The following is a 21,441-nucleotide window of genomic DNA, read 5'->3' as shown; positions in this document are numbered from 1 at the left end:
CAGAGGCTTGAACTTAGGTCCTTGCATAATGTAATGTGTGTGTTCAACCAGGTGCACCACCACCTGGCCCTTATTTATTTATATCTCTATGAGAGACGAAATGCATGTGAATTGACAAGGATTAATCCAGGGCCTTACACATGCAAGTCCTGTGTTCTACCCACTGAACCATCAGTCTAAAAAAAGAACCCCCCCCCCAAGTCTGAAAGAAGGGGCCTAGGGTTTCTGGTGCCACAATGGTGGAAAAGGACCTAATATGGAGATGAGAGTATTTTGCAAACACCTTTCATATGAAGATGAGAAATTGTACCCATGTGTCAACAACTGCACTGTAAACCACCAATCCTCAAATAAATTTATTTAAAAAAATAGTTTATTTACTCGGAATTTTCAACAATAAAATCATAATGTTTTGCTTCCTTAAAAAAATCATTTCCACTAATTCTTCTTTGTCTTCTTAGAGATTATAAACTCTTAATTTCTCTTACTAATCTATCCCATGCACTGAGCAGGTCAGTCAGTTTCTTCTACTAGAGCAGTATCCTGACATTAGATAAATCTAGTTCTATCTTCTTAGCCTCAAAACTCTGACTAAAAATTAATTTAACACCCCAAATGCTTATAGTAACTTTAAGCCTAAAACACAAGGGCAAATAAGAAAAATGATTTTACAATGCTCTTTTTTTATCATTATGTTTTAAATTTTAGTTTAGAGAGAAATTGAGCATGAAGGAGGAGGTAGAAAGGGGGGCGCTGGAGGAAGACATTGGCCTGAAGAACAGTTACACAACTTGTGAAGGTTCTGCCCTACAGCTGGGAACCAAGGGCAGGAACCTAGGTCCTTATGTATTATAATGTATGCATTCTACCACTACCTGGTCCCTACAATATGCTTTCTTTCTTTCTTTTTGCCTCCAGGGTTATCGCTGAGGCTTGGTAACTGCACTTCGAATCCACTGCTCCTGGAGGCCTTTTATCCCCTTTTTGTTGCCCTTGTTGTTGTTGTTATTGCCATTACTGTTGTTGGATAGGACAGAGAGAAACTGAGAGAGGAGGGGAAAACAGAGGGGAGAGAGAAAGACAGACACCTGCAGACCTGCTTCATCACCCACGAGGTAACCACCCCCTGCAGGTGGGGCGCTGGGGGCGCAAACCCGGATTATTATGGTGGTCCTTGCACTTTGCGCCATGTGCGCTTAACCCAGTACACTACCGTCCAGCCCCGACAATATTATTCAAATTACAGAAAATTATCAAAGATGTCTTCCAAAGAGTCACTGGAGAAGTAGTATAAATATTCAAGTTACTACTCTCTTTTTGAAAATAAAACTTCACTGTAACAATATGTCTGCTTTATTTAAAAGTCTGTCATATTTTTTTTCTATTTCTTTCATTCATTTTTTTCACATTTCAGATATAGACAGAGAAACAGAGAGGGAGAAAGAAAGAGAGTGAGACATCACACTGCATCAAAGCTTCTTTCAAAATGGTAGGAGCTGGGCTTGAGCCTAGGTGATGCACATGGCAAAACAAAAAGAGAAAAAAGATTTTCTAAAAGCAGTGGGTAACTTCACTGTTTTAGAAAAAAAAAAGTTCTTATCATGGCATGACTGGATCTTGATTACTACACTATCCAAAATTTTGGCACAGATGTTAGATAGAAAGAGCATAACACATATATTTTTGAAGTATTTTTGAACTTACACAATTAAAAGAACAATGCAGCTAACTTTACTAAAATACAATCGTTGCAGTAAAATGTGTAATCTGGTTATTCACAAGTGGTTAACAAGGCCTAGCAATCTGTCTATTCCAAATGTCCATTCTATTCAGTAACCTTTCCTACCTGCAGGGGGTTTCATAAACTCTGACCCAACTTTATTTTAATCTGGGTGCCTAAATTTGTTTCCTAAAACACAAAAGGAAGTGTAGGTCATCAATTACAAAAATATAGATCATTAAAAAAGGAAAATGTGTTGCATATTTCCTATCAAGTTCTTGCATATACCAAACAATCATGTTCAGATATGCACACTGCCCCTGTCTGTACCTTTGCTTTGATCTCAGCATACTGAGTGTCCTGTTACCTGTCAAGATTCCTGTGTACTGGAGCCCACACCCATTTATGCTTTCCCTTCCCTTTTATCTTGGATCCACTTCCTTCCTATCTTTACCTTTACCTTCCTACCTTTATCTTCCTCTGAAATTGCACTTATATTTCCACATTTAGCATTATAACTGGACTTACTGTTCCAAGTCTTCTTAAACCTAACCCCCACAGTGCTTACAAAATATTCATCCGAGAGTTGGGAAGTAGTACAGCAGGTTAAGAACACATGGCATGAAGCACAAGGACTGGCATAAGGATCCCAGTTCAAGCCTCCAGCTCCCTACCTGCAAGGGAGTCTCTTCATAGGCGGTGAAGCAGGTCTGCCGGTGTCTATCTTTCTCTCCCCATCTCTGTCTTCCCCTCCTCTCTCCATTTCTCTCTGTCCTATCTAACAATGACAACATCAATAACAACAATAATAACTACAACAATAAAAAAACAAGGGCAACAAAAGGGAAAATAAATAAATATTTTAAAAAGAATATTCTTCCACAATTAGTCTAATCAAGAAATTCCTCTAACTTACCTTTACCTGAATAATCTCACAGCCCCCATATAACAGTAGGAAAGTATGGCACTCACTAATGCTAGTGATATAACATCAAATTCTCCTTTTCCTCTGAGTAGAAAACAATATCACAATTCAGAATTCCATTAGAATTTAAGATAATATGACCAATGTAACTCTAAATGTCAATGAGCAGTTTTCTCTTCCAACTGCTACAGTAATTGTGGAGTAAAAGCAGAGTAAAGCTTTCCGTTTTGGATCTCTGTAAGCTTTTGAAAACTCATTTTGGACAAGTAGTCTTTCCATGAAATAAACGTGTTGATTTCAGACACTGAAGCTTGGTGTGTTCCTACAGCATAAACTAGGCTTCTCTGACTCATACAAAGGGATACCTGTTACAGAAGACTTCAGCGTATCCAACAGTGTCTGATTCAAATGATGTTTTTCCAAATGAAAACAACATTCTATTTATAGCTAATATAATCCAGCACTGTAGTGAGATGGTTGTCACAATCATATTTCCCTAAAAACTATATTTCTGAGGGTAGGAACTATTTATTTAATCCCTGTTTCCTTACCCTAGATTAGTGTTTAGTTGATGGTAAATATTTTAAAAACTGCTTTGAATAAAAAGTTCATTTATTCACTCATCTAGGGTCAAGGACTACTCTAGTTGATAGTACAGTCAGTCTAAAGCAAACAACATTTGGCCTCAGAGGAACTGATACTAGAGTAAAGGGTAGCAAATAAGTACAAACTATAAAGTTTATCAGTGAGACTGACTAGACAGCAGGAATATTTTTCTGGTGACCAGAGGTGATCTAATTTTAGATGGTGAAATTTTATGAAAATCCAAAAATAAAGTCACTAAAAGTAGATATTTAGAAGAGCAATCCAGTACAAAACAGAGAAGAGTCTTGAGATGGGCATATGTGGTATGAAGAGAAAAAAAGAAAAAAAAAAGATGAACTAAATAAATCAATGATAAACTTTTGGATTTTATAATCAACTAGGGTTAATACAAGGAAGGAGAAGGGTAGGAGGCTAAGGGTAAGGATTAAATCAGGGGGTAAGTGGGAAAGAAATATAATTTTCATGATATGTAGATGAAACCTAAAGTATGTAGTCATTCAATGATACTTTAAAAAACTAATTGAAATGACAAATGTCTAGTATGTTCAATGAATAAGAAAGCCAGTACAGCTGAGCAAATGAATAGTTAGCTTTGAGAGACAAAAAAAAGGGGGGGGCAAGAAGTCAGGTTATGGAGAGATGATAGAGAACTTAAGAGTTTAGCTTTTTGGGACCAGGCAGTGGCATACCTCACACCTGGCTAACTGCATATGTGCAAGGATCCAGGTTCAAACCCATGTTCCCCACCTAAAGGAGGGAAGTTTTGTGAGCCTGGAAGCAGTCCTTCTGCCTCTCCCCCTTCTGCTTCTCCCCCCTTCCCTCTCAATTTCTCCCTATACTAAAAAAAAAAAAAAAAAGCCACTGAGAGTGGTAGATTCATTATGCCCAGTGATAACCCTAATAGCATTTTTAATTGATTTTTTTTTTAGTAAATGGAGATACACTGAAATATATTGAAGAATTCATAATAGGGAGTGGAAAAGAAGAGAGCAACAGAAGATAAAATTAGAAATATAGTGAGAGAACATCTTTCATTTTAAGACAATACATATGAAACATGGATGTACCAATTAATCAAGAAAAAGTACAAATAATGATAAGTAGTTGTTATTGTATTATACTTTTACTCTATTTATTACAAGATCATTGACTATACCAAAATAATCACCAAAATAGAGTAATGTGGAAAAGTATAATAATACATCAAATATCAGGAGATAGCAACTATTTACTGTAGAAACACATCCTAGTAAATAATACTAAATGATTAAGCAAACGTCAAGGGGTCAGGTGGTAGCTTCCCAGTACAGCATACCAGTCACTGTATGTGAGGACCTGGGTTTAAGCTCTAAGTCCCCACCTTCAGGGGAGAAACTTCACAGGTGGCAAAGCTGTGCTGCACGTGTCTCTCAATCTCTCTGTCTCTCCTCCCTCTCTCCCTCTTTGTCTCTCATTCTCTGTCTAAAAGGAAAAAAATGGCTGCCTAGAGTATTGGAGTCATGTAAGCACAGAGTCCCACTGATAACATGAGTGGCAAAAATAAATAAATAAATATAAAATCAGATATAGACTATACCTATAAGGCTCTTGCTTCACTTACTTTGATTTTCCCCAATTCCACAAGATAAACACAAGTAAAAATCATCAACCTGTTGTAACATCACCCTCCATAAGAACTGCATTCCAAACACAAGTTCACTGCCAGAAGCAAACAAATCAAAACAAGAAAAAAGTCAATGAAACAAACCGCAAGTCACAACACCTTTTGCCAAATGTTAATCAAATCAACACACCTTGCGTTTTGTCCTTGATGCTGTCAAGTCTGAACTCTGGAGAGCTGCCAAGGGGGAAGATGCTTCCAAAGGAAAGATCTTTATTGAGGAAACTATGTGTTCATTCCCGGCAAATGTCAATTCCAGATACCAATGCAATAGTCCTGGTTGCTTTTTCTTACTGGAATTTAAAATAGAGTATGTGGAAATATTAAATGGATGATCTCCAGGTCCCTAATAGCCCACTAAATAAAATCTCAGTGGTAGTATTTTCCAAAAGATGTTTCTTCTTTGTTCGCTAACTCTAATATAGGTTCAGTCCAATAAAGTTTATATGATCGTGCATACCTTATAAATACTGTTTTCACAAAGCATGTTTTCTTTAAGAAGTTCTGAGAAGTCTTACACAAGAAAAATCTACTTTTTTTATTCAATGTGTACTACATTTATTTAAGTATAGACCACCCTTTCCACTGTAATAAATATTTACCTTTGCAGATAACACTGTAAGAATGGTTGGCTCCTTATAGCAACCAGTTGTAAAATCATACAATGTTTCTGAGAATCAAGTATGAGAGAATTTGAATTTATTTCCTGTTACTATGGTTTTTAAAAAAGCTAATTTATAAAACTAGTTGCATTTATTCAGCCATAAACCTCTCAGAGTACACTGCTTTCTAAAATAAAACCAATCCATGATATATTAATTTTTGTCCAGTGAATATCTACTGAATATATTATGTGCCAGGGACAAAACTTTATTTTTATTTTATTTTTTTAAATTTATTTCTTTATTGGGGAATTAATGTTTTACATTCAACAGTAAATACAATAGTTTGTACATGCATAACATTCCCCAGTTTCCCATTTAACAATACAACCCCCACTATGTCATTTATCATCCTTCATGGACCTGTATTCTCCTCACCAACCCACCCCAGAGTCTTTTACTTTGGTGCAATACACCATCTTTTACTTTAGTGCAATACGCCAAAACTTTAGTTTTATACTGCAAGGCTTCACATATAGAAAAAAAAAATGACTGGTTGGGAGACAGCATAACGGTTATGCAAAAGACTTTCATGCCTGAGGCTATGAGGTCCCAGGTTCAATCCCTAGCACCACCATAAGAGCTGAGCAGTGCTCTGGTGTTTCTATGTCTTTCTCTCTGTATCTCTCTCATTAATACAAAATAAATAAAGAATTAGAAAGAAAGGAAAAAAAGTACCAAATTTAAATGGTACCAGAAAGTAGGATTTTTCTATAGGTCTCCATATAAGTTTTCTACTACTGAAATATTTGAATATATATTTAACATTCACAGTTAGATATTCATTGGATCAACCCATTTGACTTTATCCAACTTTAAATTGTTTTAATCTAATTGGTGGATTATTTAACTATTACTACTACATAAAACCAATATAGAAGTGTTACACTCTAGTCCTGCTGACATTCTCCAAGTACAGTGATTTAAAAAGCTGAAAATTGACTCATTCCTGAAACTGTCTCTTCTTTCTTACTCAATAAAGCAGGTTATAAATCTCTCTTACTATGGAGTATTTACCTTTCTGTATTTATCTAACATTTTGAAATCAAGAGTTTTCTTTTTCATGAAAATATATACCTATTTCACTCTATAATTGCAAAGAAGCAGCATTTCTACATATAAGAAAAGATCAAATAGGTCTGAAAATATGTGGTTCTAAGACAATCATCCTACCTATTCAGTAAGTGTTGTGAGAATATAAAATAAGATACTTTTAATTAACACCATTTCAGTCACTCTTGGAGAATACCTACCCCATGCACACATGCCCTATACTCTGAGAATGATTTTTATTAAAACCTTCAGAATCAAAGTCAAATCTTTAGATAACAAAGACATCAATACATATGAGCCAAAACATGAGGAAAGTCTGATTTCTGCCTTATGTTTCTACAAGAAGGAACTTCCACTGGAGCTGTGATTCTTCATGGAGACATTGGCACCAGAAGAAGAGAAGTATCTTTTTTTTATTATTATTGAACTTGTGACCCTTTACATTGTACAATATTTAGACTCTGTAAACTTCAGGGTCTCAAAAACCAGTAGCAATCCCTTTAAGACACCTTAATAATTTTAAAGCACTCCCTCATATTTCAAATGGAACAGAGGTCCCGCACAGGATGGGAAACCAGAACATGAGATTAACAGTCCTAGCCTCAGATCCTACTCTCTATTCACTGATTCCCAATAGGAGATTTATGATCAGTGTCTGAAAACCACTGGTTTCTGTTAGTCCAATGAGTAGAGTAACAGATTATAAACTTGTAAGCACTCAAGGCTTGTCCTCATACTGCCCTCTCCATCCTGAGTCCTGCGGATAAGTAATTCTAGGTAAATGCATCTATTCTGAAAATTAAAATTTTCTCTGAGTTGGATAAATAAAGAAATCTAGGATTCAATAAAGGAAGAAGAGCCAAAAAAAAGTAGTAATTCTATTCAATTTTGGCCTCCCATTTAAAGCACTGTCTTCAATTAGCTATTTAACAACACAACAATATTTGTGTCTAAAGCAATTCAAAGAGGCAGCAACAAAGCAAATGCTATACATCTGTTTACAAGTTCAATCATAGGGAGTTTATTACTTATTGAGCACAGAAAAAAAAACTCCATTGGAATGTTTTTTATCATTTGTCTTTATTCCAGTTTTTTAACAGAAATAAAGTGAGCTAAGTAACAACAAAAAAAGTCAAATGTTAAATGGAATAAAAATTAAAAGTACAGGGGACAGGTTGTGGTGCACTTGGCTGAGCACACGTTACAATGCACAAGAAACCAGGTTTGATTACGTGGTCCCACATGCAGGGAGAAAGCTTTGTAAATGGTGATGCAGTGCTGCAGGTGTCTTATGTCTCTCTATCATCCTTTCATTAGCCAATAGATAAAATAAAATATTTGAAAATATTTTAAATCAAAAGTACAAATGAGGTACTATAAGTAGACCTATATATTCCAATATTTATTATGAAACTGGTATTTCCCCTCCATGACTCCTTATCTAATGATTTGATCTGAAATACAGTAGAAGAGTCCATCTGTCTTAAATTAGAATAATCACAGAACTTCACACTTGCATCAGTTGTGCAAAGAGAAAAGTTTATCTTTAAATACTATGCAATATGGAAAACAGAGATCTTTCCCACAAAGTACCTTCCTACACTCTCCACATTATGTACCTATTTAAAAAGTCGTCAAGTGGTACAGCATGAATACTCCCATGTATGAGGGCTCAGGTTCAAGTCCCAAGCCACTGTATGGGAGCTCAAAAGGCAAAGTGTTAACACAGTGCTGCATTATCTCCCTTTTCTCTCTATCTCACTATCCCTCTCTAACTTTCTCTGTTTCTTACCCTCTATTAAAAGAAGAATTAGAAAAATAGCTTCCAGAAGCAATGGAGTCTTACAGGCACCAAGTTCAGCCATAATCCTGGTGGAAAAATAAGCAAATAAAATTTCTACCATGGGAGTCAGGGCTACAGATAGAGTGAGTTGGACTTTTGCCTCTCTGATGTTTGTTCTTCCTTCTAGCAAAAAAAAAAAAAGGGGGGGGGGTGGAGGGGGTGGTGGCAATACTATAAGTCAAAGTTGAATAGTGTATTGCCCTTATCTCCTCCAGAGGCCACCAAACTTAGGTATACCTGACTACAAATCTATTACTGACATCCATTTTAATAAACAAAACTAAATTAAAAAACTAAGGCAAAGAAAGCAATTATGAATATAGAAAACAGGAAAAGATAGGGAGTCGGGCGGTAGCGCAGTGGGTTAAGTGCAGGTGGCGCAAAGCGCAAGGACCGACGTAAGGATCCGGGTTCCAGCCCCCGGCTCCCCACCTGCAGGGGAGTCGCTTCACAGGTGGTGAAGCAGGTCTGCAGGTGTCTATCTTTCTCTCCCCCCTCTGTCTTCCCCTCCTCTCTCCATTTCTCTCTGTCCTATCCAATAACAACCACATCAATAACAACAACAATAATAACTACAACAACAATAAAAAAGACAACAAGGGCAACAAAAGGGAAAATAAATAAATAAAATAAAATAAAATAAAGAAAACAGGAAAAGAGCCACCATGGAATCAAACACACACACACAGACACACACACACATATAGTTGTCATGATGGGGCTTTACTCTGAAATTTTCACATAGATAGGAAGAAACAGAACATGACAGAGGGAGAGAAAGATAACCATAACACCAAAGCTTCCCTCGGAATAGTGGAAGCTGGGCTTGAACCTGAGCCACACAATGGAAAAGTAGGCTCCTCCAAAGTGAAGGAGGTAGAAAGCTAGCCTCACAATAAATTTTAGCCACAGCAAGGGAAATGTTATAAGGGACAATTCACTTAAGCTGGAGAAAAGAATTCTAGGAGTCATTGAAATATATTAAATATAATCATCATCTCTTTATACTAAATTCACTTTGACAGATAAGAAAGTTTATGGGAATACGGAGTAGCAGCAGCTGTGCTTCTCTCCTCTCCTCTCCTCTCCTGGGTCAACTAGAAATACCAAAGGAGAGCACCTGGGACCACAACAAGAAAGAACTAGAATGACTTCAGGGACCCACCAAATCACTGGTGAGCACAAACATATGTGGCTCATGGACAGAAAGAAGCCTAGGGAGAGATTAAGTTGCTGTAACAGTCCAGCAGTTTACCAGTTGAGACACCACCTCTAGTCTGTTTCATCAACAAAAAGACGGCTGAAGGGAGGAGAGGACTCTGCTGAGACTCACCAAGTGCAATTGCGAGTCTCCATTGCTATTACCCTCAGAATCTAGAACAGCTGTGGCGGGGGAGGGAGGCCCTGTGTTGACACCAGTGGACAGAGAATAAACCAAGAAACTCAGGAGATCTATACCTTGGTGGCCCAGTGGTGGAGCTATGAGAGTCTCTTTGCACAACCAATGGATTATCTCTGCCCCACCCTGCTTTATCTCTTGCAGGAGGCAGTGATTAAAAGCCCTCAGGCTCCCATAGCCTACAGGGAAGAAAAGTAACAAAAGAGGCTTTTAAGCCACTGAGCTCCAACTCAGAGATTAAAATAATGTTGAAATAACTGTCAATTTCCACAACTGTGAACTCATTAATTACCTTAATTAGACACAAGTCAATCCAGGCAAGAGTGAAAAGTAATCTGAAAACTACTGAGAGAGGGACCTCATAACATACTATATAAAATGGGTAAACCACAACAAGAAATACTGGAGAATTGAAGCAGGAGAAGAGTCCAGCTAAAAGCCCCCAAAAGGTTGAACCACAAAATAATGAGGTCAACATCCAAACACTAGTTAAGGAAATAATCACAGGAGTGAGTAAAGAGTTTGAAAGAATTGTCATCAGAAACACAGAAACAACGAATGAGACGCAGGAAGAAAACACTAATTATCTCAAGGCTATTAGAGAACAGAAAGCTGAAATAGCTGAGCTAAGAACACAATAAGCTGAAGAAGCTGAAATAGTATCAGAACAGGGTAATAAAATAGATGAACTCCAGAAAACAGTAAAGGGGAGAGAAAATAGAGTAAATGAGGCTGAAGATAGAATTAGCAAGATTGAGGATGAATTAGAGACAACTAAAAAAAGTTAGAGATCACAAAAAGAGATTAAGAGATTCTGAAAACAACAACAGAGACTTATGGGATGACTTCAAAAGAAAAAATATACGCATTATTGGCTTACCAGAGGAAGAAAGAGAGGGAGGGGAAGAAAGCATTCTTCAGGCCATAATAGACTTCTCTAGACTAGACAACATCAAAGACATAAAGGTTCAAGAAGCCAGGAGGGTCCCAAACAGAATTAGCCCACACTTAAAGACAGCAAGACACATAATATTTAGAATGGAAAGGAATAAGGATAAAGGAGGATCCTGAAGGCTGCAAGAGAAAAACAAAGCGTCACCTACACAGGAAAACCCGTGAGACTAGCAGCAGACTTCTCCACACAAACACTACAGGCCAGAAGAGAATGGCAAGATAGCTATCTAGTGCTCAATTAGAAAGGCCTTCAGCAAAGACTACTATATCCTGCTACACTGTCATTCAGACTAAATGGAGGCATAAAAACCTTCTCAGACAAGCAACAGTTGAAAGAATCAACTATCACCAAGACTGCCCTGAAAGAAGTTCTGAATGTTCTCCTATAAACCATCAGACCACCATAAATATGTCACATATAAGAACACTTTAAAGTCTCAAAGAATGGTGTAAAATTTCTTCAGTTTTTGCTATCAATAAATCTCAATGGCCTGGATTCACCTATTAAAAAGCACAGAGTAGGAAGATGGAATAGAAAACACAACTCAGCAATATGCTGTCTACAGGAAACCTACCTAACTCAACAAGACAAATACAGACTCAAAGTGAAAGGATGGAAAACTATTATGCAAGCCAACAGCCCACAAAAAAGGACAGGAACAGCTATTCTCATATCTGACACGACAGACTTTATAGTAAATAAAATTTTAAAAGATAGGAATGGACACTACTTAATCTTCAGAGGATCAGTTAATCAAGAAGACTTAACAATTATTAACATCTATGCACCCAATGAGAAACCATCTAAATACATCAGACATCTACTGAAAGAGCTGCAGTAATATATTAACAGCAACACAGTCATAGTAAGGGACTTCAACACCCCACTCTTTCAACTTGACAGATCATCCAGGAAGAAAATCAATAAAGACATGAGGGAGCTAAATGACAAGATAGGTAAACTAGAACTATTAGACATTTTCATAGTCATCTATCCCAAGAAACTGGAATACACATTCTACTCAAATCCACATGGATCATTCTCAAGGACAGACCATATGTTAGGCCACAAAGAAAGCATCAGCAAATTCAAGAGCAGTGAAATCATCCCAAGCATCTTCTCAGAACACAGTGGAATTGAACTTACAGTTAACAATCAACCAAAGATGAGTAATAGTCCCAAAATGTGTTAGTTCAACAGTACACTACTTCACAACTACTGGGTCAAAGATGCAATAAAGGAAGAAATCAAATTGTTTTGAGAGTTCAATGAAAATGAAGACACAAGCTATCAAAATATTTGGAACACAACTAAGGCAGTACTGAGAGGAGAGTTCATAGCCATACAAGCACACATTAGGAAACAAGAAAAAGCGCAAATAAGCAGCCTGATTGCACACCTTAAATACCTAGAAGAAGAAGAACAAAGGAAACCTAAAGCAACCAGAAGAACAGACATAACTAAAGTTAGGGCAGAAATCAATAACATTGAAAATAAGAAAACCATACAAAAGATCAACAAAAGTCAATGTTGGTTCTTCGAAAGAAGAGAGGACATGGACAGAATATTCACCACAGAAGAGATCCAAAAGGCCAAGAAACACATAAAAAATTGCTCCAAGTCTTTGACTGTAAGAGAAATGTAAATAAAGACAACAGTGAGATACCACTTCACTCCTGTGAGAATGTCATACATCAGAAAAGGTAACAAAAGCAAATGCTGGAGAGGCTGTGCGGTCAAAGGAACCCTCCTGCACTGCTGGTGGGAATGTACATTGGTCCAACCTCTGCAGAGAACAGTCTAGAGAACTCTCAGAAGGCTAGAAATGGACCTATCCTATGATCCTGCAATTCCTCTCCTGGGGATATAACCTAAGGAACCCAACACACCCATTCAAAAAGATCTGTGTACACATATGTTCTTAGCAGCACAATTTGTAATAGCCAAAACCTGGAAGCAACCCAGGTGTCTAACAACAGATGAGTGGCTGAGCAAGTTGTGGTCTATATACACAATGAAATACTACTCAGCTATAAAAAATGGTGACTTCACCGTTTTCAGCCAATCCTGGATGGACCTTGAAAAAATCATGTCAAGTGAAATAAGTCAGAAACAGAAGGATGAATATTGGATGGTTTCACTCTCAGGCAGAAGTTGAAAAACAAGATCAGAAGAGAAAACACAAGTAGAACCTGAAATGGAATTGGCATGTTGAACCAAAGTAAAAGACTCCTGGGTGGGTTGGGGGTGGGGGGAAGAATACAGGTCAAAAAAGCTTGATAGAGGTCCTTCTTCTTCTAGTGTTTGCCCTTCTTCCATAGCCAGTCAACAGCGTCAGGTTGAGCCTGATGTCTGCTTGTTGCTGGCTTTGAAAGTGACTGGGATCCATGTGGATTCAGTCGGCTAGGAAGGATCGTCAGTTTCCCCAATAAATGGGTACTCACGGGATGCACCACGAGAAGGTCGATCCAATGATAGAGGACCTAGTATGAGTTGTATTGTTATATGGAAAACTTAGAAATGCTATGCATGTACAAACTATTGTATTTACTGTTGAATGTAAAACATTAATTCCCCAATAAAGAAATTTAAAAAAAGAAAAAAGAAAGTTTAATTAATATAGATCTCAAAATATGATTTGACATTTTCTAATCTGTTTTATAATAATTTACCTTTTTGCTTATTTAAACATAAGAGTATGCTTTTACAGAATGGTCAGTGGCTATTTAGAATAAAATACATACAGTTCACATGGTTTTGAAATACAGAAATAATTATTGAACACTATAAATTCCTGCTTGTTAAATGCCAAAAAATACTGGCCAGTGCCCCTGAACCATGGTAAGTTATGTTAAGAGGCACTATAGAAGAAAAAAAAATCCCCAAACCCCATTTTCAACTAGGAAGTATGGAATATAAATTACTCTTTCTTTAGGGCAAGGCAAAAAGGAAGAATATAATTTCCTTGTAGCTCAACAGTTTGATTGAAAACAGGTTTTCTATATTCAAGGGCCCATTTTTACTTCAAATTGTGTCTTTTTCCACAGAAAAAGTCAGTCATTTCCCTTGTCTTCTCAAAGTGGCATATGACACCAAAGAGGCTATTCACCACTGAATTGAAAATCATTTCCTTTTTAAAAAAATTATTTTAATATCTTTATTTATTGGACAGAGACAGAAGTTGAGAGGAATGGGGGTGACAGGAAGAGAAAAAGTACTGCCTCACCACTTGCAAACCTTCCCCCCTGCAGGTGGAGACCAGGGGACCGGCTCCAACTCTGGTCCTTGTGCATTGTAACATGTGGCTTAATCAGGTGTGCCAACACCCACCCCAAAAGAAATCATTTTCTTTCTAAGCTCTATGTATAGATCCAGGAAGCAGGGGAGTAGCAGGGGGGGAAAGGAGTGATTTCAGGAGGCAGTGAACTAGCTCACATGGTAAGATGTCTGCTTTGACATGCTCATGACTAGTACACCACATGGGAGTTTTATAGCACTTAGAGAAAGCTTTCATGAATTTGGTGCCTGCCTGCCTGCCTTACTCCCTACCTCCCTTCCTTCTGTCATCCTTCTTCCTCCTTCTTCCTTCTCTGCCCCCAGGCTTGTTGCTGGGATTCCGTGTGCCCACTGCTCCTGGTGGCCATATTTTCCATTTTATTGGATAGGACAGAAATTGAGAGGGGAAGAAGAGATAGAGAGGGAGAGAGAAAGACAGACAACAGCAGACATGCTCTCAGTTTGAGAAGTGTCCCCCATGCAAGTGGAGAGTAGAACTAGAACCCGGATGCTTGCAGGGGCCCTTGTCCTTAGTACTATGTGATCTTAACCAGGTGTGCCACTGCTCAGCCTCTCTACATCTATCTCTATATCTTTATCTCTATCTATCTCTATCTATCTCTCTTTAACTCTAGGTCAAAAAGTGCCTGGGATAGTGAAGCTCCCAAGACAAAAAAAAAGAAAAGTCCTTGGAGTTGGTGTACTGCACCAAAGTACAAGACTCTGGGGTTGGGAGGGGGGAGGGTTCAGGTCCTATAACATGATGGCAGAGGAGGACCTAGTGAGGACTGAATGGAAATGTGGAAAACTATTGTTATCTTACTGTTGACTATAAACCATTAATCCCTCAATAAAGAATTTTTTTTTAAGTCATAATGATTTCAAAGGATAAAAATGCCATGTAAGAACTGGGACTAACAAAGATTCAAAAATAAAGAGATGACTAGAATTCTGTCCTCAAAGATCAAGACAGAAAGACCAGGCAATGGCACACCCTCCTGTAAAACATACATACACATTACCATAAGCAAGGACCTGGATTCAAACCAGTCCCTTCTCTCCACATGCAGGAGGGAAGATTCACAAGCAGTGAAGCAGTGCTGCAGGTTTCTCATGCTCCACCTTCAATTCCTCTGTCTTATAAAATAAAAAATAAGTTAAAAAAAGAAATTAAGATAGAATAAACAAAATGATGGGATACAAAGAAAGCATGTGCTTACCTCTTTTCAAGATTACAATAAATCTACAACTAAACATGGACAACTGCCAAGATGCTGACCTGAGATAAAGAGTTAGAGGGCAAGTTCAGAAAGGATGAAAAGGCAGCACCCAGTTAAATAAGAAAGACAATACAAATGTCACCAGGGAAGAAAAGCCAACCAGGGGGTTAGCAGGTAGGCTCAATCTAGAAGAGATACCTCGAAACGATGGAGCTCTGCCCTGCAGAACAGAAAGAGGAAGAGTTGAGCAAGGGCAGAGCAGCATCTCTACCAAGCAATTCAAGAAGCTCGAGCGGGGATTCTATGGGACATAATCATATTAGAATTTAGTTTCCATAGTAACAGACCCTAGGAGTAAATGCCTGGTTCACAGCCTGTCAGAATCTATGCCCTGCATACCCAGAGGCCCAAATTCTATCTTCTGCCAGAGTCAAAGTCACACTGTGTAAGTTGTACTGTTACTACATACACTGAGGCCCCAGCCATCCATCAAAATTGAAAAACACTGACAGCAGCCTAGTGACTATAGAACACTGACAACACTGATCTTCTGGAGGATACCCAGACTCAAAACACAGATCCTAGGGTCCAAGGGCCTCACAGGACACCAAAACAAAACAGAGAATGTTGCCTATGCTCTTGGACCAAGGTCAACTCAAATTTCACAGAGCTATATACAAGGCACATAAAGAGGAAATCAAAACTGTGGCCTTAAGTATGCCCACTGAAATGAGAAATTCAATAAAAGAAAAATTCCAACAAAGCCTGAAAAAATTATGACAAGATTTATAATAGAAATTGGGAAGATAAAGAATACAGTTCTGAATTAACACACATACACACAGTACAGGGATCTGCCAATAGAAAGACAGAAGCCAAACATAGAAGTGGTTATCTGAAGGACAGAGTAGAGGAAATTGTCAAGAAAACTAAACAAGAAGAAAAAGATAAATGAAAATATAAAAAGTATTGGAGAAATCACATTCAAGTACTACTGCAGGTTCAGGAGAGAGAAATGGACATAATTCTAATTGAAGAGATACTAGCTGATAATTATCTCCAAAAGAATGAGATATACCTTTAAGATTCAACAGTCTCTGAGAATTGTAAACAAGGGTTGGGGAGACAGTATAATGGTTATGCAAAAAGACTTTCATGCCTAAGTTACTATAGATCCCAGATACAATAACCAGAGTTAAGCAGCTCTCTGATAAATTTTAAATTTTTAAGGAAACTGTTGTAATCAAAATAAATACAAAACAAAATTAATCCAAACTCACTAAAAATATAATAACTAAACTGACAAAGACCAAAGATAAAGATAATTGAAAAGTTCCAGCTTCATAAGTGGTGGAACACAGTTGCAGGTGTCTCTCTCTCTCTCTCTTCCTACCTTCCCTCTTCCCTTCGCAATGTTTTTTTCTGTCTCTATCCAGTAATAGATAAAATGAAATAAAATAAAAACTTTCTCTTAAAAAATTAAGAAAACCATCAGACATCAAATGCAGAGAAAAAAAAAAAAAAAAGACAGAGGGGCCTGGCAGTAGCGCAGCAGGCTAAGCACATGGCGCAATGCGCAAGGACAAACTCAAGGATCCCAGTTTGAGCACCCAGTTCCCACCTGCAGGGGGGTTGCTTCACAAGCATCGAAGCAGGTCTGCAGGTATCTATCTTTCTCCCCCCTTATATGTCTTCCCTTCCTCTCTCGATTTCTCTTTATCCTATCAAACAACAACAAAATAAAAAATAAAATAAAAAGTAAGAGAAATAGCATAGAAATAAGCAGAAGTTAATGGACTAAACTCTTCAGTCAGAAAACAGAAATTGCCTAAGTGGATTCCCATTGTCACTGGTCATCTCTTATCAGGAACAACAAAATTGACCCCTCTGTGGGCCCCCATAGGACTTTGCCCTCAACTTGGATCAACGACGGTAGAGAATGTTCCATCCTACAAAGGGCGGCTGGGCAACATACTCTATGCTATACCTGAGGAAGATGGGTCCTGATATTGGGGAAGCTTGGAATGTTCCTACTCGTGACCACAAAATTTGAGCAGCTCAGTCCTACAGGGATGCAAGGTCAAATAGGCCCCTAAGATGAATATGAGCCCCAGATCACATCAAATCGTTGGGGGTTACAGTCAACAATATGTATACACCTTCCCAATATTTGGGAGCTACTCTCTTCCCTGATCCAGCTATCTGGTACTTTTGCCAGCCATGACATCATCTTCCCAGACAATAACTTGGATCCACCTGTACATCAGATTTCAGGCTCAGCGGGGAAAGTATAGCCACAGGCCCTTCAGAATATAACTAAAATATGCCCACTATCTACAAAACAGAGACACCCCACACACACCTCTTCATCTGCACCATTCCAGCCTTTAGGTTCATGATTAGTCAACAATTTGTTTGGCTTTATATGTTAATTCTCTTTTCAGCCACCAGGTTCCAGATGCTACCAGAATTCTCTTGACAGACAACCCCACCATTGTGTCCTGGAGCTCCAATTCCCCAGAATCCTGCCCCACTAGGGAAAGAGAGAGATAGGCTGGAAGTATGGATCAACCTGTCAACACCCATGTTCAGCGGGGAAGTAATTACAGAAGCCAGACCTTCTACCTTCTGCATCCCACAATGACCTTGGGTCCATACTCCCAGACAGATAAAGAATAGGAAAGCTATCAAGGGAGGAGTTGGGATACAGAGTTCTGGTGGTGGGAATTGTGTAGAGTTGTACCCCTCTTATCCTATGGTTTTTGTCAGTATTTCCTTTTCATAAATAAAAAAAAAAGAGAAACTCAGAAATTTAAAAAAACTAAAAACATGTTCTATAATATTTATCATTAAAGAAATGCAAATAGCTATAAGAATTCATCACACAACAGAATAACTAATATAATAACATCAAGAAACAGTAAGTGTTGGTAAGGATATGGGAAAAAGGGAACATTCTGTACTTCTCTTAGGAACATAAATGTTTCAAATATATGGAAAACAACATGAAGTTTACCCCAAAATTTAAAAATAGAATAGCTATATAACCCAGTAATTCCACCTATGGATACACGCGCGCACACACACACACACACACACACACACACACACACACATATATATAGTAGTACTTTTAAAGATACATAGACCTCTAGGTTTTGTTTTTTTTCAGCACTACACACAGTAGTCAAGATAAGCATGCACATACATACAATGGAGTACTGCTCAGTCATTAAAAAGAGACAAAATAATGGGGGCCCGGCAGTAGTGCAACGGGTTAAGCGCACAGGTGCAAAGCGCACGGACCCGTGTAAGGATCCGAGTTCGAGCCCCTGGCTCCCCACCTGCAGGGTGGTTGCTTCATGGCAGTGAAGCAAGTCTGCAGGTGTCTATCTTTCTCTCCCCCTCTCTGTCTTTCCCTCCTCTCTGGATTTCTCTCTGTCCTATGGACAACAGCGACAGTAATAACAGCAATAATAATAACAACAACAATAAAAAACAAGGGCAAAAAGGAAAAAATGGCCACCAGGAGCAATGGATTCGCGGGACAGGAATCGAGCCCCAGTGATAACACTGGAGACAAAAAAAGACAAAATAATGCATTTATAATATTAATAGACATTATGATAAATGAAGTCAGAAAGGGAAAATACCAGATAATTTCACTCACTTATAGATTACTTTAAAAAAGCAAATAAAAAGTAAAGTTACACTCTGCCAACAGAAGGATGGAGGAACAAATGAAGGGAGACAATTGGTTAGTAGTGGATTACCACTGCACTCCTAGTAGCTACACATATACAGCTGTGTATATACAGCTGCTGAGGTGTGAAACGGAATTCCTGAGACTTAATACTGAATAGGTAACCAATATTACCTCAATATAAAACAGAGGAAAAAAATCACAAGTTCAAAAAAAAAGTAAGATTAAGATGAATGATAGTACTCATGAGTTTACAAATTCAGATCAAATGTGTAATCAATAAGGATGTTTAGCTGTGTAGAGCATTCAATACTTTCACAATCATCTTTACTTCCTTCTAGGGGAAGGAAGGGTAGTAAGTTTACCAACTTTACAGATGAAAAACCAGTTATGAGAGGGCCAAGTGGTGACACACATAGAACTATGCACAAGGACCCCAGCAGGTTCCAGTGGTGAAGCAGGTCTAAAGGTGTCTTTCTATCTCTCCTTCCTCTCTCAATTTTTCTCTGTTCTATAAAACAAAATATAAATAAAAAAAAAAGTAAAGAGCTTGGTGCCAGCACCAAGCTCCAGCGATATCCCTGGAGGCAAAAATAAAAAAAGAAAGAAAATCACCTTGCAAAAACAAAACAAACAAACAAGAAAGTCACAAGGGTTATTGTTCAATGACATTCTGAACCCTGTCAGTTTCCTGAGTTAGAGGCCAAGATTTTTCCCAGTGTTAACAAGCCTTAGTATAAGCTTCCTTAAAGATTTACATAGTAAACCAAGCAGAAGGAAGGAAAAGAGGACTTTAAGCTCCTTTGTATTTTCTTTCTGTAATGCTTTGTTCTTCTATATCATTTGGGGTCAGCTGATAATGGGCAAAGAGAAGATTTAAACTGGCTATCTGTAGTTATCATCTTAGAGTTAATCATTAAATCTGAGCCACAGTGATGCAAAAAAGGGGGATATTGGGTGAGTTGGGGGGGGACTTAAAAGGCTTAGTACCTCCACAGGAGGATCTGAAGATTCTATTTTGGCATCTGTCCAACTATGAACTGCTCAAATTCCTGAGAAACTCAGGGAGTTCATACAATCAAGCAGTGAGGGGAGAGTGGGGAGGTGAATTCAGGTAAATGCCTGATCTATTCCTTCTTGGTTTGATTGACATAAAAATCTAGTGGAACCAGGGATCCACCAAATATCAGAAAGAAAAAAATAATCACGAATGCCTTAAACTCTTCATTACACGTGTTTTGGTCTGCCGTTATTTGTTCATTAAGGAGAAGCACAGAAAAGTGAGGGGAGAAGTGAGGGAGAGCAGAGCAATACCTACAAAACCCAAAGGTCTGGAGAGTGAAAGCAAGAGACAGTGAGTTAACTGACAGCAGAAGGGAGCCAATCGTAACCGAAGGTGAGGTCGGATGGGTAGTGGAAGGCGGGGCTAAGGTTTCCAGGGCCCCGCGGCCAGCACAGACAAGCTGGCAGGGCGGGCACGGATCCGAATCGTTGCTTAGTAACCGCGGAGTCCACACCCACCCTCTGCTCAGAACAGGAACTCGCCACCCTGGCCCAGCTCGCTGGGTAGAAGCCCTTTAAGGATTGAGGTGCCTGCAGAGTTCCAAGAGCTCCCAGTCTGGCCTCTTCCGGACTCTCTCTCCACCTCCCCCCACCCTATCCCGCCCAAATGTGGCTCCCTGGGGCGGAACGTCCATTTCCTAAAGGCTTTGGGGGGTGGGTGGGGGTCACTAAAGTAGTGCTCCGGTTTTTAGTCCTGGACCCCGAGCCTCCCGGGAAAGCCCTACCCAGCCCCCCCCCCCCCACACACACACACACACACACCACACACCTCAACCCTTGACACACACCTCAGCTCAGCCAAGGCAAGGGCCGACAAACTTCAGGTCTCTCTGGAAATGGTGCTGTCCACGGTGCTGTCACTCAGAGGCAGGGGCGGGACGAGGTAGATGCATAGCCCCGACTCCCAGTGGGAGGAAAGGGAAAATAGGCGGGGCTTGACGGGAGAGGGAGGAGCCTAATCTGAATCTGCGCTCCGATTGGTCATCTCTCTCCCGCCTCTGGCAGGTCCTGGAAGTGAATGTATGGGACCTGTAGCTTCTCCTTATAAAATACAGTTTCCAAGCTCTAAATACCTGCTCTAGTAATGTTGGCAGAAATAGAAATAAGGACTGTGACTTACTCTGGAAACACAAAACACAAAAATATGTTATTTGGGTTACTGAACTTTTCCATACTCCCCAATCCTCTCTCAAGAAGCAGCTATAGATTAAAGAATGAACTCTGAAAACAACCTAGTTTTCTGATTCCAGCAGCAAAGTAATTTTTTTTAATATTTGGCATGGAAAAAGATTAATCAATCGAAGAAAGGTAATTTCTGAAACATGACCAACATTTGTGGTAACGATATGTCCAGGTA

The 21,441-nt window shown here is 38.8% G+C and overlaps 1 protein-coding gene across 4 annotated transcripts in view; it reads right to left on the bottom strand.

The window, feature by feature from the left end:
• The window catches only part of TRIQK (triple QxxK/R motif containing), a 96,682-nt gene extending 75,674 nt beyond the window's left edge, over positions 1–21,008 (bottom strand). For 2 of the 4 annotated variants that reach the window (XM_007535354.3, XM_060199076.1), the window contains exons 1-2: positions 20,873–21,008; positions 5,045–5,204 (exon numbers count right to left, since the gene is read on the bottom strand). The gene's annotated coding sequence lies outside the window, so the exon portion shown is untranslated. Of the gene's footprint in view, positions 1–5,044; positions 5,205–15,319; positions 15,379–20,872 lie in introns of those variants that run through there. The other 2 variants (XM_060199083.1, XM_060199089.1) reach the window with 2 other exon arrangements.
• Between the last annotated feature and the right edge of the window lie 433 nt (positions 21,009–21,441).

This window comes from Erinaceus europaeus, chromosome 1 (genome assembly GCF_950295315.1).
Source record: "Erinaceus europaeus chromosome 1, mEriEur2.1, whole genome shotgun sequence".
Lineage (NCBI taxonomy): Eukaryota > Metazoa > Chordata > Mammalia > Eulipotyphla > Erinaceidae > Erinaceus > Erinaceus europaeus.
The sequence above is the reverse complement of the archived record's forward strand: the minus strand, read 5'-3'. Positions and strand labels throughout refer to the sequence as shown.